This window comes from Montipora capricornis, chromosome 6, assembly GCF_036669925.1.
Source record: "Montipora capricornis isolate CH-2021 chromosome 6, ASM3666992v2, whole genome shotgun sequence".
In the NCBI taxonomy this organism is placed as follows: domain Eukaryota; kingdom Metazoa; phylum Cnidaria; class Anthozoa; order Scleractinia; family Acroporidae; genus Montipora; species Montipora capricornis.
The window spans coordinates 70,539,048-70,550,918 of NC_090888.1; the positions used below are offsets into that span (position 1 = coordinate 70,539,048).

Below are 11,871 nucleotides of genomic sequence, written 5' to 3' on the forward strand. Positions count from 1 at the left end.
TCTCACATCTCGTACCCAGACCGTGTGTACAGTTTGGGTCGTATTTGAATACTTTTGTCGCAAGCAAGGCTGACGCGTACACGAGACTTCGCAAATTTCCGGAGAGAAGGGAAAATTTTGCCAGTGGGTAAGTGTTATTTTCCATTTTTGGTTAATCGGCTTCGCAGTTTTGGTCGTGTTAGTCTGTCCATGGTTTTGGTGCTGGTTTTACTCTCCAGGGTTGCTACTTGTTGTTCTTCTCTTTTTCCTTTCTTGACTCGGCACAAGGGGGTCGGGTAGAGATCCAGCGCTGGACTAGAAACCCCCTTGCTCGGTTGCGCTCTACGCCTGAAGATTCGCAGCCATTTACGAGCCTAATGGTGTCGCAGTCAGTTTCTGTTTACCTTCGGGATATTTGGATTTGCCTTGTGGAACCTATGTTTCATATTCGTGGATTCCTTTAGTGTTTCCCATATATTTTTTAAGAACGAAGATTTTAGTGTAAAGATTTTTCATATTTATTATTCCTATTTTAAGAACGAATAATTTCCATGGTCAAATTTTTGTTTTCCCTCCTACTCGATTACGTTTCTCGTACATGTACTATCTGGCTGTTTTTGCAATTAAAGCTTTTAATTTCACACAGAGTTTGTTTCTTTTGCTAACCTTATTGTGGGGTTGAGAGTTTGCTTTGTGAATTTTTCCCCCTCATTTTACACACTGACCCTAACTTTTGTTTATGATTTTTCCTCAACTCACCATCCACACACACATAATTCCCCCAAACTACCCGCTGACTAGTGAATGTTTTAGTTAGTGGAGAGGAACCCCTTCTTGTAAGGCGGATTCTAATAAAAACACCATTAAGGAAGCCACAAAGGTTGTTAGTGAAACTGATGCTATTACTATTAAATAACAAACCCAAAAAGTCGAAAATCGAAAATAGTTGCAGTCGTCATTGAAGTCTGAGAGTTGAAGTAGTCCTTTTTTGTCACCATGCGCAAATGACTTTGGGTGAGATGATCTCAAGACTGATAGAAAATCATGGATGTGCATATTAAAAAGTATCGAAAAAGTAGATTATCCTTGCCAGTAAGCAGTAAGCCGAAACATTATCCTCGCCAAAAAATCAAGATCGATTCTGTCTGCCAAATGTCCCTGTCTCGCTTTCTCGCGAGTCAAGTTGAGGTTGCGTTCAAAGTCAGGAGGAAATATTCAGTTTCGAGACGAATCAGTTCAAAATTCTCAATAATCAACGCCGAAACAAACGTCAACGAATACAGAGAAGTGCCAAGTATAGCTAACTATGTCATTCAATGACATTTTCGATCCCAAGAGAAAATAAGTTAATTCATTGACGTATTTATGCGAAACGCAAGACATCGAAAATAGTTGCACTGAGTACTAGAAGAGAGTTACGTTCCCAAAAGACCACAGTCGTCATTGAGGTCGTTGAGTTTCAAATGCTTTTTTGTAATCCAATCGCAAATGACTTAAAGTGAGACAAGACTGATAGAAAATCACCTATTTTCATGTTACAAAGTATATTATCCTTGGCCAGTGAGCTATGGCACCTTCCTGATAACCGTCGATTAGATTATCAAATAATGGCGTTAATCGTTCTCTTCGTGTGGCAGGCAAACAGAGGCATGCAACTTAAAACCCGGCTGCCACTATGATTGATCTATAGCATTTGGAATATCATCAGTTCATTGAATAATCGATGTTTCCATCCAGTGTCATTTTCTTTCTCTGTTAAAAGTGAGGGTTATCGGCCTGAAGCGACAATATAGTACATTCTTAGATGACTAGCTCCGTGAGCGGGCAAGATGAACCAAGTCCCGCGCTGTGATTGGCTACCCGGGATTTCTCACTTGGTCCCACAAGATTAAAGATCATTTTTTGGTGTTTTATCCCATATAATAAACCTTTTATTGACCAAGCGTGTTCGGTCAAGATGGCTGGATATTGGCCTCGTTCTTTTTTTGCGTGTTTATGGACCGAGACGATAAACACACAAAAAAGAACTAGGCTAATATCTAGCTATCTTGACCTCAGCATTCCTCAGGGTACAGTACATACTTAATTGACCACTCTCCATAGAGGCTTTTCAGGGACAATAAAACACAATCAACGAAATGACGGAACAGAACAACAACAACTGTTAAGAATCCCAACTGGTCAGAGGCAAACCAGTTGGCTATTTACAAGTGCAGCTGGGAAGTTGAACCAGGGACTGACCAGGAACAAATTCAACGAGTGGTCAGAGCGGGTCTTCCTTATAATCCCGAGCTGAGGGCCGATAAACGGCTTATTTTCACATTGGCGAGGTTTCCACAAGGGTGCCAAAAAAAATTGAAGAAAATACCTCTTTTAAAAATTGAAGCGCAGCCAGGATTAGGCATATTAAAATACAATAAAAAACGTTCTCTGGCTAAAAATTTTTTCAAAAAGAATATAAGCTTTCGGCTGTCGATCTACAGCCTTCCACGGATAAAACGTTGAATGTGAATTAGTGAAATATATACAGAAAAGGCGAGATAAAAATGATAAAAAGAACAGAGTAAAGGTATGAAATGGTTTACGCCTCAAGAGAACCCTAACGGTTTTGCTGTCCTTCCTTTTATCAATGGTGTTACGCAACCTCTAACAAGAATTCTTCGAAGACACGATATCCGAGTTGTAAATAAGCCCCTCAAGACTTTACAACAAGAATTCCTTTCTCCTAAATTCAGACCAGCTATTGAACACCAACCCAACGTGGTTTATAAAATACCCTGTGCCGATTGTGATTGGTGTTATATAGGTGAAACTGGCCGTTGCTTTGAAACCCGCAAGAAAGAACACGTTAGGAATGTAAAAACATGTGCTAATGGGTCAAACATTGCGAAACATGCGTGGTCTTTCGGTCATCGCATTGATTTCAACCATTCTCGAGTTATAGACAAAGGCTCTTTTCGTGTTAGGAAAACTCTAGAGTCCTGGCACACCTCTTCTACCAAGCATGCTGACAATAACTTTAAGCCGATTCCTAATCAGTATAAAATTCTTTTTAAACAATAGCCACCATTTTTCATACCTTTACTCTGTTCTTTTTATCATTTTTATCTCGCCTTTTCTGTATATATTTCACTAATTCACATTCAACGTTTTATCCGTGGAAGGCTGTAGATCGACAGCCGAAAGCTTATATTCTTTTTGAAAATTTTTAGCCAGAGAACGTTTTTTATTGTATTTTAAAATACCTCTTTTGTTCACCTTTCTTTTGTTTTCAACATTCCATGATGGCACTGGTGGCATTAAACAAAGTTCTCGGCTTTTTAATTGTGTTAATTTTTCAAAGTCGCATTTCGAATTGATTGTTCGTAGTGATGCTAGAAGCAACCTCGCAATATCGAGCGGTACTGCAATTGAACTTTCGGAAAACAATTTTGAATCTTTATTTGCGAGTGCAGACAACTAACAAGCAGTTCACAATTTCAATTTTCGCACCGAGGATCTGTTAACCGACCTCTTTACAAATAAAAGAGATTTCGAACTTGACCGACAACGAAATTCAGGCAAGGAATGAAGCAAAAATACCACAAGAAAACACTGCTCAGTTTAACTGATTCAGTCATTGTAACGTAGAGTTTAATATTTCCAAGTAAACATTTGTAAAAAAGCTAATTAAAATGCGAGGGGATTACGTATTAATATGCAGGGTAATGGCTCGCTGCATGCATATTAAGACATAATCCTCTCGCACACAAAGAAGTGCCGAGGATTCAGTCAACTCAAGTAACCTCTTTATGTTCGATCCCAAGAAAAGATAGATTAATTCGAAACATGAAAGATCGAAAATAGTACTGTTGCAGCAGTAAAGAGTTTTTAACCGAGCGAAAATAGATATAATTTACTTACGACCTTCTGTGAAACACAAAAGATCGAAAAAGATGAAGTAGTAATGAGTTTATTTCCCAAAGGATCACAGTCGTCATTGAATTCGTCGTGTTAAAAGGATTTCAAGTGCACTCTTTGTCATCCAAGTGCAAATGATTTTGAGCGAGACATCTCCCAAGACTGATCATGATAGAAAATCACCGATTTGCACATTAAAAAGTAGACTAGGAGTAAACCGGGATTATTTAGTGCGTTCGAATGTTTGCCATTGAAATTGACGTTGGGGGAAGTTTGTATATGTCTAAGGGCAGCACGGTTGATGAGCAGTCATTAGGGAGCTTAAGCGCGCACATTTTTGAGACGCGGATGGCAAACGGAAGAGAACATTTCGCGTGCCAGGACAGTGGTGTCACCCAGATTTTTATACTAATCATCTCTAATGGAGAAAAGATACTTAATAATTTAATAATTCTCAGAAAATCAGTTAAAAAATTTTGGGCCTTGATAAAAACATGCCTTGTGTTGTAGCCATAGATTTGGTTATTTCAATTTCGAACATGACCAAACACCAATCACATCAACCGTCCAGAGTGTTTATACCGTCTACTGACTCTGAATATGACTTTCGCTCACATTATCGAAAAGTCAATGTCATCCTACGAAAGCCTTTTCAGGATAACACTCACCCGGACAATCGGTACTTCAGCTATTATAATACGACTCCTGGCTTCAAACCATTTTTAGCATTTAAAGATGAACTGAACTTGTCGCACATATATCTTATTGTTGTCAGTCAGCTTTAGCAATTTCAAGCTTCTAGGATATAACATTTGACCGTCTTTGTTAGAAGTGTTCCCTAATCATGATGATTCTCGTTGAGAGTTGTGCAAAAGTACTTTACGAAGTGAAATGTGTTTACGCAAGAGAGGAAAAAGAGAGGTAATTGAACGGATCCCCGTGCTCCACCATAGTTTTTTAAAATCTATTTTTAGTTTCCCAAAGCTATTTTAAGTTTTTGTTCCCAATGCCACGCATATTTAAAATCTAATTACGACATTACAACCGGCCAATCTGCGTAGAAAGATTCTGCAAGGGGCATATTAGTCGGCGGGAATTTTTCTGTCGTTACACTTTTTCTAAGCAGTCCCTTTAATTTGCTCGGGGAAAGAACGCCTCTGATGTTGCTTCGAGTCAGCTTTTATACTTTTTAGCTTTATTTCTCCATGTAAGTGATTGTATAGGAACAAATGCTCAAAGTGCGAAAAGACACGAGGAAAGGCCAGATTCCTATGTTTCGAAGGGAGTACTATTTAACGTATATATCCTTCGAGCTCGCATGCATCCAACTTGAATGCCGGCGCTGGAAGGAAGTATGTCATTTCATTCATTTTCTTTCAGTGATCGTTTAGAGTTATGAGATGTCCTCAGTCCTTTTAATTAAAGAACATCTTTTCTCAACAGAGACGTCGACAGAAATTTAATACCAGCCCCGCCACCTCCATGTGTGTATCTGTGTCTGAGGCCAACCTGGTTCACTGCATTTATCTCATGTGAAAACACTCTCAAGATACACTACCTTACAAATTTCAAGAACTTTCATTTAACGGAACCAAGACGTTATTTTTAGTTACATCAAGTGATCATGAAGGCATGCTTGATAATATATGCTAAAATGAGTCAACAATGAAGTTCCAGTTTATTACTTTATTGGATAATTATGTCCTTGATCTAAAGTAACTCCATCAAGTCTAGCCATAGTATTTATTCATTGTTTCATCATTTATGCTAACAGCGAATTATTCAAAAGTGATGTTGATGTTCTTAGGAAATCTATACAATAGTAAGGAATGATTTGGTCACTGCCATCACACTTGTAGGTTGTACTGGAATGAAATTTTGTGAATGAGTTCTATTTGGGTAGGTAAAAATTTCACTTGACCATTTGTAGATGTAAATTACACCCACATTAAATGCACAATTAAAATTGTGCATTTGATGTGGGATGTCTGGAAATACATAAACCAGGTTTTGTCTTCTGTGCAATGTTTAAATTTAAAAGGGCAATTCAAGGTAAAGCAGACTTTATGATAGAACTCTGACACAATGTTAACTTGTGGCAGGTGTGGTGGCCTCGTGGTTAGTGTGTTCGACTCCGGAGCGAATGGTCCGGGTTCGGGTCCTGGCCGGGGACATTGTGTTGTGTTCTTGGGCAAGACATTTTACTCCCTCTGTGCCTCTCCACCCAGGTGTATAAATTGGTACCGGCAAAATGCTGGGGCTAACCCTGCGATGGACTGGCATCCCATTCAGGGGGGAATAGAAATACTCCTAGTCGCTTCATGCCATGGAAACTGGGATAAGCTCTGGCCTGATGGGCCACTTGGCTCGTGTGCAGACTTTACCTTACCTTACCTTACAATATTAACTACTTATTAATTTTGATGTGAGCATTTCATGTTCATTTTAATAGATCCATTTCTCACTTTGTGGTAAGTTACTATCTCACTGCAGAGAATAATGTAAAGTTATCTAAATCAGGATGAAAATGTACGAAATGTGCAGCCATTGATCTTAAATGTTGTTAGCCTGTTAATTAACCCATTGAATCCTGGGGGTCCTCTATTGATGAGTAAAATACTACGTTTGGCCGGTTTAGGGGTGAAAGGGATAGTATAGTACATCAATAATACCGGTATTACCTTATCAGTAATTGAGCCAGTATTTGATAACTAATGTGTCCCAATAAAACATTGTTAAGTAATGATATACATTGATTTAGGATGATGGAACATCACACACCATTGTGTGTTCATTAAATGTATTTTTTACGTCATTCTTGGTGTATGGCAACTTATAGTAACTGCAAAAAACGTGCAGAAGAAATTGAAGAGAAGGTATACCTGAATATTATGGCTCTTTTGTGTCAAAAAGTTTAATTGACCTGTTTTTTGTTTATTTTTGCTGCCATTCCTTGCACACAGTCACATGTCCCATAAAACTTGAATGTGCAGACAAAGGTAAAAGAATGCACTGTACAAAGTTTAAAGAATTGTTACATTTGTATGTTTATTAATAACTCCTTTCTTTCTAACTTAATTAGGCAATACACACTAAAGAAAAAATGGTAGTCGCTGGATAAATATATGGATAAAATATGAATGGGATTCCCAAGGGGGAAAGGTTCAAATGGGGACACACCAGCCCATGTGAGGCACCCACAAAAGGGAATGAAAATTTTAAAATATACATTATTTACACAAACCAATTTCAACACTTTCAGAAAGACCTTGTTATTCGAAGGATTGACACTACAATACTTAATCACGTAACACCAATGTTATGGTACCATGTAAAACATCAATTATTGCTTAACAAGATGCAGTCATTTTTGTGACGTAACAAGTTACCATGGTAATAAGAAAGCCTTGCAAAAACACCCTATATTTAGCTTTAGTTGCTCATATCTGAAAAACGAACTCGGTGACCCCAATTTCTTATTGCACAAAAGTGATCAGCAGGCCAAGATAAAACTCTCTGCAAAGTTTAAAAGAATTCTGTGGCGTAGACTCAGAGCTATCTTAAATTTTCAATTATTTACGGTGGCTCTGAATCTGCTCTACAGAATATTTTTAAACTTTGCAGAAAATTTCATTCTGGCATGTCGATTACATTTCAGAAATAAAAAATCGTTTTTGAGATATGAGCAGCTAAAGCCAAAATGTGGGGTGTTTTTGCAGGGCTTTCCTGCTGCCACGGTAACGTTTTACGTCACAAAAATGACCAAATCTTTAGGCAGGCATTTTTATTTGTAAACATTATTACACTAAGAGAACTTTTGTTATGTAATTCAGTACAATTTTTAATAGCTGGGAATAGCTGATATTTATTGCAATAAAAGCAAGAGTCTTATTTGCAGTATATTGCATTTAATAATGTCATTGCATCTTGATAATTTGGCCCAGAGTTGAATCATCGCATCTCAAAGTGCTAAGTTTCGTTGGAAATTAGTTTAGTTTCATAGAGCATTTTCGTGCGCCCTGCCACTTTTGAAGGAAAACTTTCAAAGCAGTTCGATTCGTCACAAATATGTGCTTTCCATATTAATGGTGATCGCTGGACCAAGACATTTGCATAGATTTGACCGAAAGTAACGTGAACACTGACACCATTGTCTGATTTGGGGAAAGAAAATTTCAGTTGCGCGTCAAACATACACGGTTTTAGTTCACATTGCAAGAGGAGAGAAGACGAAAAAATGTTCAGAATGTGTGAAAATCATACATTAGCAATACAGAGACTTTCCATGCCTTAGTCCAGAGGAAATAAGACTTGATGGTGGAAAAACCAAGCACTGTTTCTTTGATAAGGACACGAAGGAGTCGAAAACTTCGGGGTTCAGTATTCGCTGTGCCACTTTTACCGGGAATATCTCTAGTCAAACCTTATCTTTGGCTCACAAACTTTCACCTGTTGACGGCTTTTCGTGGACCAACGTCAGAGACAAAAGTCCTGTACAGTTAACGAAAGAGTTCAGTTCAAACAGAAAAAGCTATAAACCGATTGACATTCTGCAAAGTGACTCTTTCGTCCGGATAGAATGCATTCGCTTCAAAGAGAGAACAAACGAAATTCTTCTGTCATGCTTTTCTGTTACCTACCTTGACTCCATTCATGGATACATTTTAAGCTGTGAGATCCTTTGAACGGATTACCAGCTCATTTACCAGTGACGCGCCATGAGCAAATCCCGTCAAACTGGCAAATTTGTTTTTCATTCCCTTCAAGCGCGGGTATCCTCGTGAAAAAACCACAACAGAAAATCTTAATGCCGGTTCCAGTTACTTTAATACGTAACATTATTCAATATTGTGATTTGCGCATTCAATCATGACCATACCCGTTGCAAATAAGGCAAAATTTTTCCAACTTCGCGCAATTCTTTGACAAGCCTGAGCACACCGCAGCATTGTAAAACAGCCGATCTATAAGCATGTTTCGTTTCATCCGAAATAAAGGACTTTCCCATGTAGAAGGAATTGCCGAGGTCTTTCTATGTTTTGTTCTTCTTTCAGTATTTGTACCACAAGCGCATGGATAGCATTGAAAGTGAATGCAATAGTAATAACACCTAGCGACAGCGTCGACATCTTTTCTTCTCGCGTTCTAAGACTGTCTCGAAGGTTTTCAACCAATCACAATGCAAATAAAATTGAATTTGCCATTGATAATGCGCATGCGTAACATTAGTCAGCTAAAATTGGATTTTTTAAAAAAACCCATCATGTATGGGGGATCCGTTCCCTCACTTCATCCTCTCTTGGTATATGACGTGTACCTTGATATTGGGTGTCCTGTGGAATCGCTCGGTCAAAAAGTTTTGTCGTGTACTGTGCTGAAATTCTGGAGGTCGCGATAATCCAAATCTCAACAATAAACAGGAGTAGCACGGTGCGAGGCAATAGATGATTCGAACTCCACGTTATAGAATATTAAGCAGATTTAATGACAGATCCTTAGCCTGCGAGCAGACTCTCTCTCTCTCTCTTAGTCTTTACGGTGGGCCTGCTCGCAGGCTAACAGATCCTTAGAGTTCATAATAATAGCAGTCGCGTGTACAATTCACTGTAATAGGAATGTTCGAAACCTAGTTACGAAGTAACAGATCGCAGTCGTAGGGAGTAGTAATACACGCAGTATAGACAAAGTAATAGCAGACGTAGTCAACGAAGCAAATGTAGACGAAAACAATCAGTGAAAGGTTCAGGCAATTCTGCTTTTTTACAAAAAGCGGCGGATCAACTCTTCTACTTGAAAAGAGCAGAAAAATTAACTTTCTTCATTTATTTTTCATAGAACAACATGCAAAATTTTTACCTTTTTTGTTAATGCTAGTAATCAGGTGAAAAGTTAAAAAAAGGAACCTTTTTAGAGAAAAAAAGGCGGGTATTTTAAGCTTTCGAGTGAAAATATTTTGACGTCAATATTGTCCACTTTTCATGCATTTCTTACTTTACCAAACTTTAAAGCGCGAAAAAGGTGCCTTTTTTGCGATTTAGAAACGTTCCTATGAAAAGAGCAAAAAAGGTACCGGTTGGAAGCGATGTTCAAGGAACCTTTAAAAATAAACGGCGTTTTCAAACTATATTTGAAACCGTTGCAAATTCTACTAATTGACAGATGTCAACCGTTTATCGCCATTTCTTTTGCTTGAATTGACTGACCCACTAGTCAAGTTTTCGCACTAAAATGTTCCACCTTAATCAATAATGCTCCATTATTTCCAGTGCTCGCTTCTCCCCAAAAATGTCACTAAAATGCTCGATAATGCTCATTATACCTGTTTCAAAGGTGTACGACCTGATCACGTGCGACTCGAAAGTTCAAAACGTTGTTTCCCTAGGGTCCAGAGTAAGTGATAAAAATTGATTTTATCAAACGAGTTGATAAAGGTCGAATTCACGGTGGTTATTCGACCTTTATCAACTCGTTTGATAAAATCAGTTTCTGTTTCAATCTCCCACCGACCCAGCAGCACAGTTTCTTTAGAGACTAAAATTTTGTCCGGAGTTAGTGAGTTTCGTTGGTCCTAGGGAGTTTGTGAGTTTTGACTCATGACACGTTACTCGTTTTCCTCCATTCGGAAAATGTATTTGAGTTCAGTGGAAGATTAAGGTATAACAGTAACATTTAACTCTAAGCATAAATAAAACAATCAAAAAACTATCGTAGCGATTCCGCTTGAACAGAACTTATCTTAAAACACTAAAATAGATTATATAAAATACTTTGGTAATGGTAACAATGATCAATCCTGTTGATTCCAGCAGATTCGTCCGCAAATCAACGTCCTCTTCATGAAATATCGAAAGACATGATAGTTCCGCGAATTTTAGTACTACCGGTATTAGCTATAAGGAAATAAAAGACTTACGTTGGTCGACGACTCGCACCAAAGGTAGCAAAAAATAGCAATCTAGCAGCAGCAAAATATCTTGTGATAGCAGCTCCAATGATAGTGGGATAACTGATAATTTTTACTATTGAGTTTGCCTCTTTATAATAGAGTACGTGTATTATGCTTAGGGCGTTAACTGAGTAAATATGTCCCTGCTCTTTACGCTTGTCCTAACGGAAAGAACCGTATCCTGACATTAGCGTTAAAACCTACAAAATGTTTGTAGAAAGATTGATATAATCACGTTCTATAATCTAAAATTAAAACTGTCTTCAAGCAACAATAAGACAATAAACTAAAGAGCAAAATAGTAAAAGGTAAAAACTGTTAAAATGTTTGACTAAACGTTTTCGATCTTGCGATCATCTTCAGAGTGATTAAATTGCATAAACCAACTGTTTTATATTTGTGGTTACGTGATACCAGTTCCCATGGGGTATAGGGTAAGGTGGAATGACTGGACTTGTTTATTTAGGACTGTTTTAAACTAAAGAACGTTTCAAAACTAACATTTCGGAGTTCAGCTGAATAAACACTGAAAATTTCACGATGAAGGAGATAAGAAACTTACGATGAAATGGTCCTTTTCGATAAAATTAAAACATCGCCACCTGCCATCTAATATGCGACAGCTAAAATCACATGGATTTTACAACAAAAAAGGGAAATCGCTCTTTCAAATATAAAATGAAATTACAATACAAGCGGTTAATTGCCGAACCAGAGCTTCCTTGTGGAAGGATAGCTGTTGGTGTCAACTAGTAGATTCTCTGCTCGTTAACAACTATTCACTGGGGTGAAGTTGGCTGGGTGTGGCTATTTACCGAGCCGCGAACCGGAGGGTATATACTAAAACAATGAGAAAACATCATTTAGCTCATTTATTCCTGCAACAATTGCAATACTTTCGAATGCAACTGACACCAGGCGAGTTTCTCGGATGTGAATAGCAAACGATATTCGTAGTTTGAGTAGCCAATCAGAGCGCGGCTTCAACGCTTTCCACTGTTTTAGTATATATATATATATCAACCAAAAAGATGAAGATCTGCCGG

General features: G+C 38.1%; 1 protein-coding gene across 1 annotated transcript in view; it reads right to left on the reverse strand.

The window, feature by feature from the left end:
• Positions 1-10,862, reverse strand: part of LOC138050809 (fatty-acid amide hydrolase 2-A-like) — a 30,087-nt gene extending 19,225 nt beyond the window's left edge. The window contains exon 1 of the mRNA XM_068897095.1: positions 10,793-10,862. The gene's annotated coding sequence lies outside the window, so the exon portion shown is untranslated. The remainder of the gene's footprint in view (positions 1-10,792) is intronic.
• Between the last annotated feature and the right edge of the window lie 1,009 nt (positions 10,863-11,871).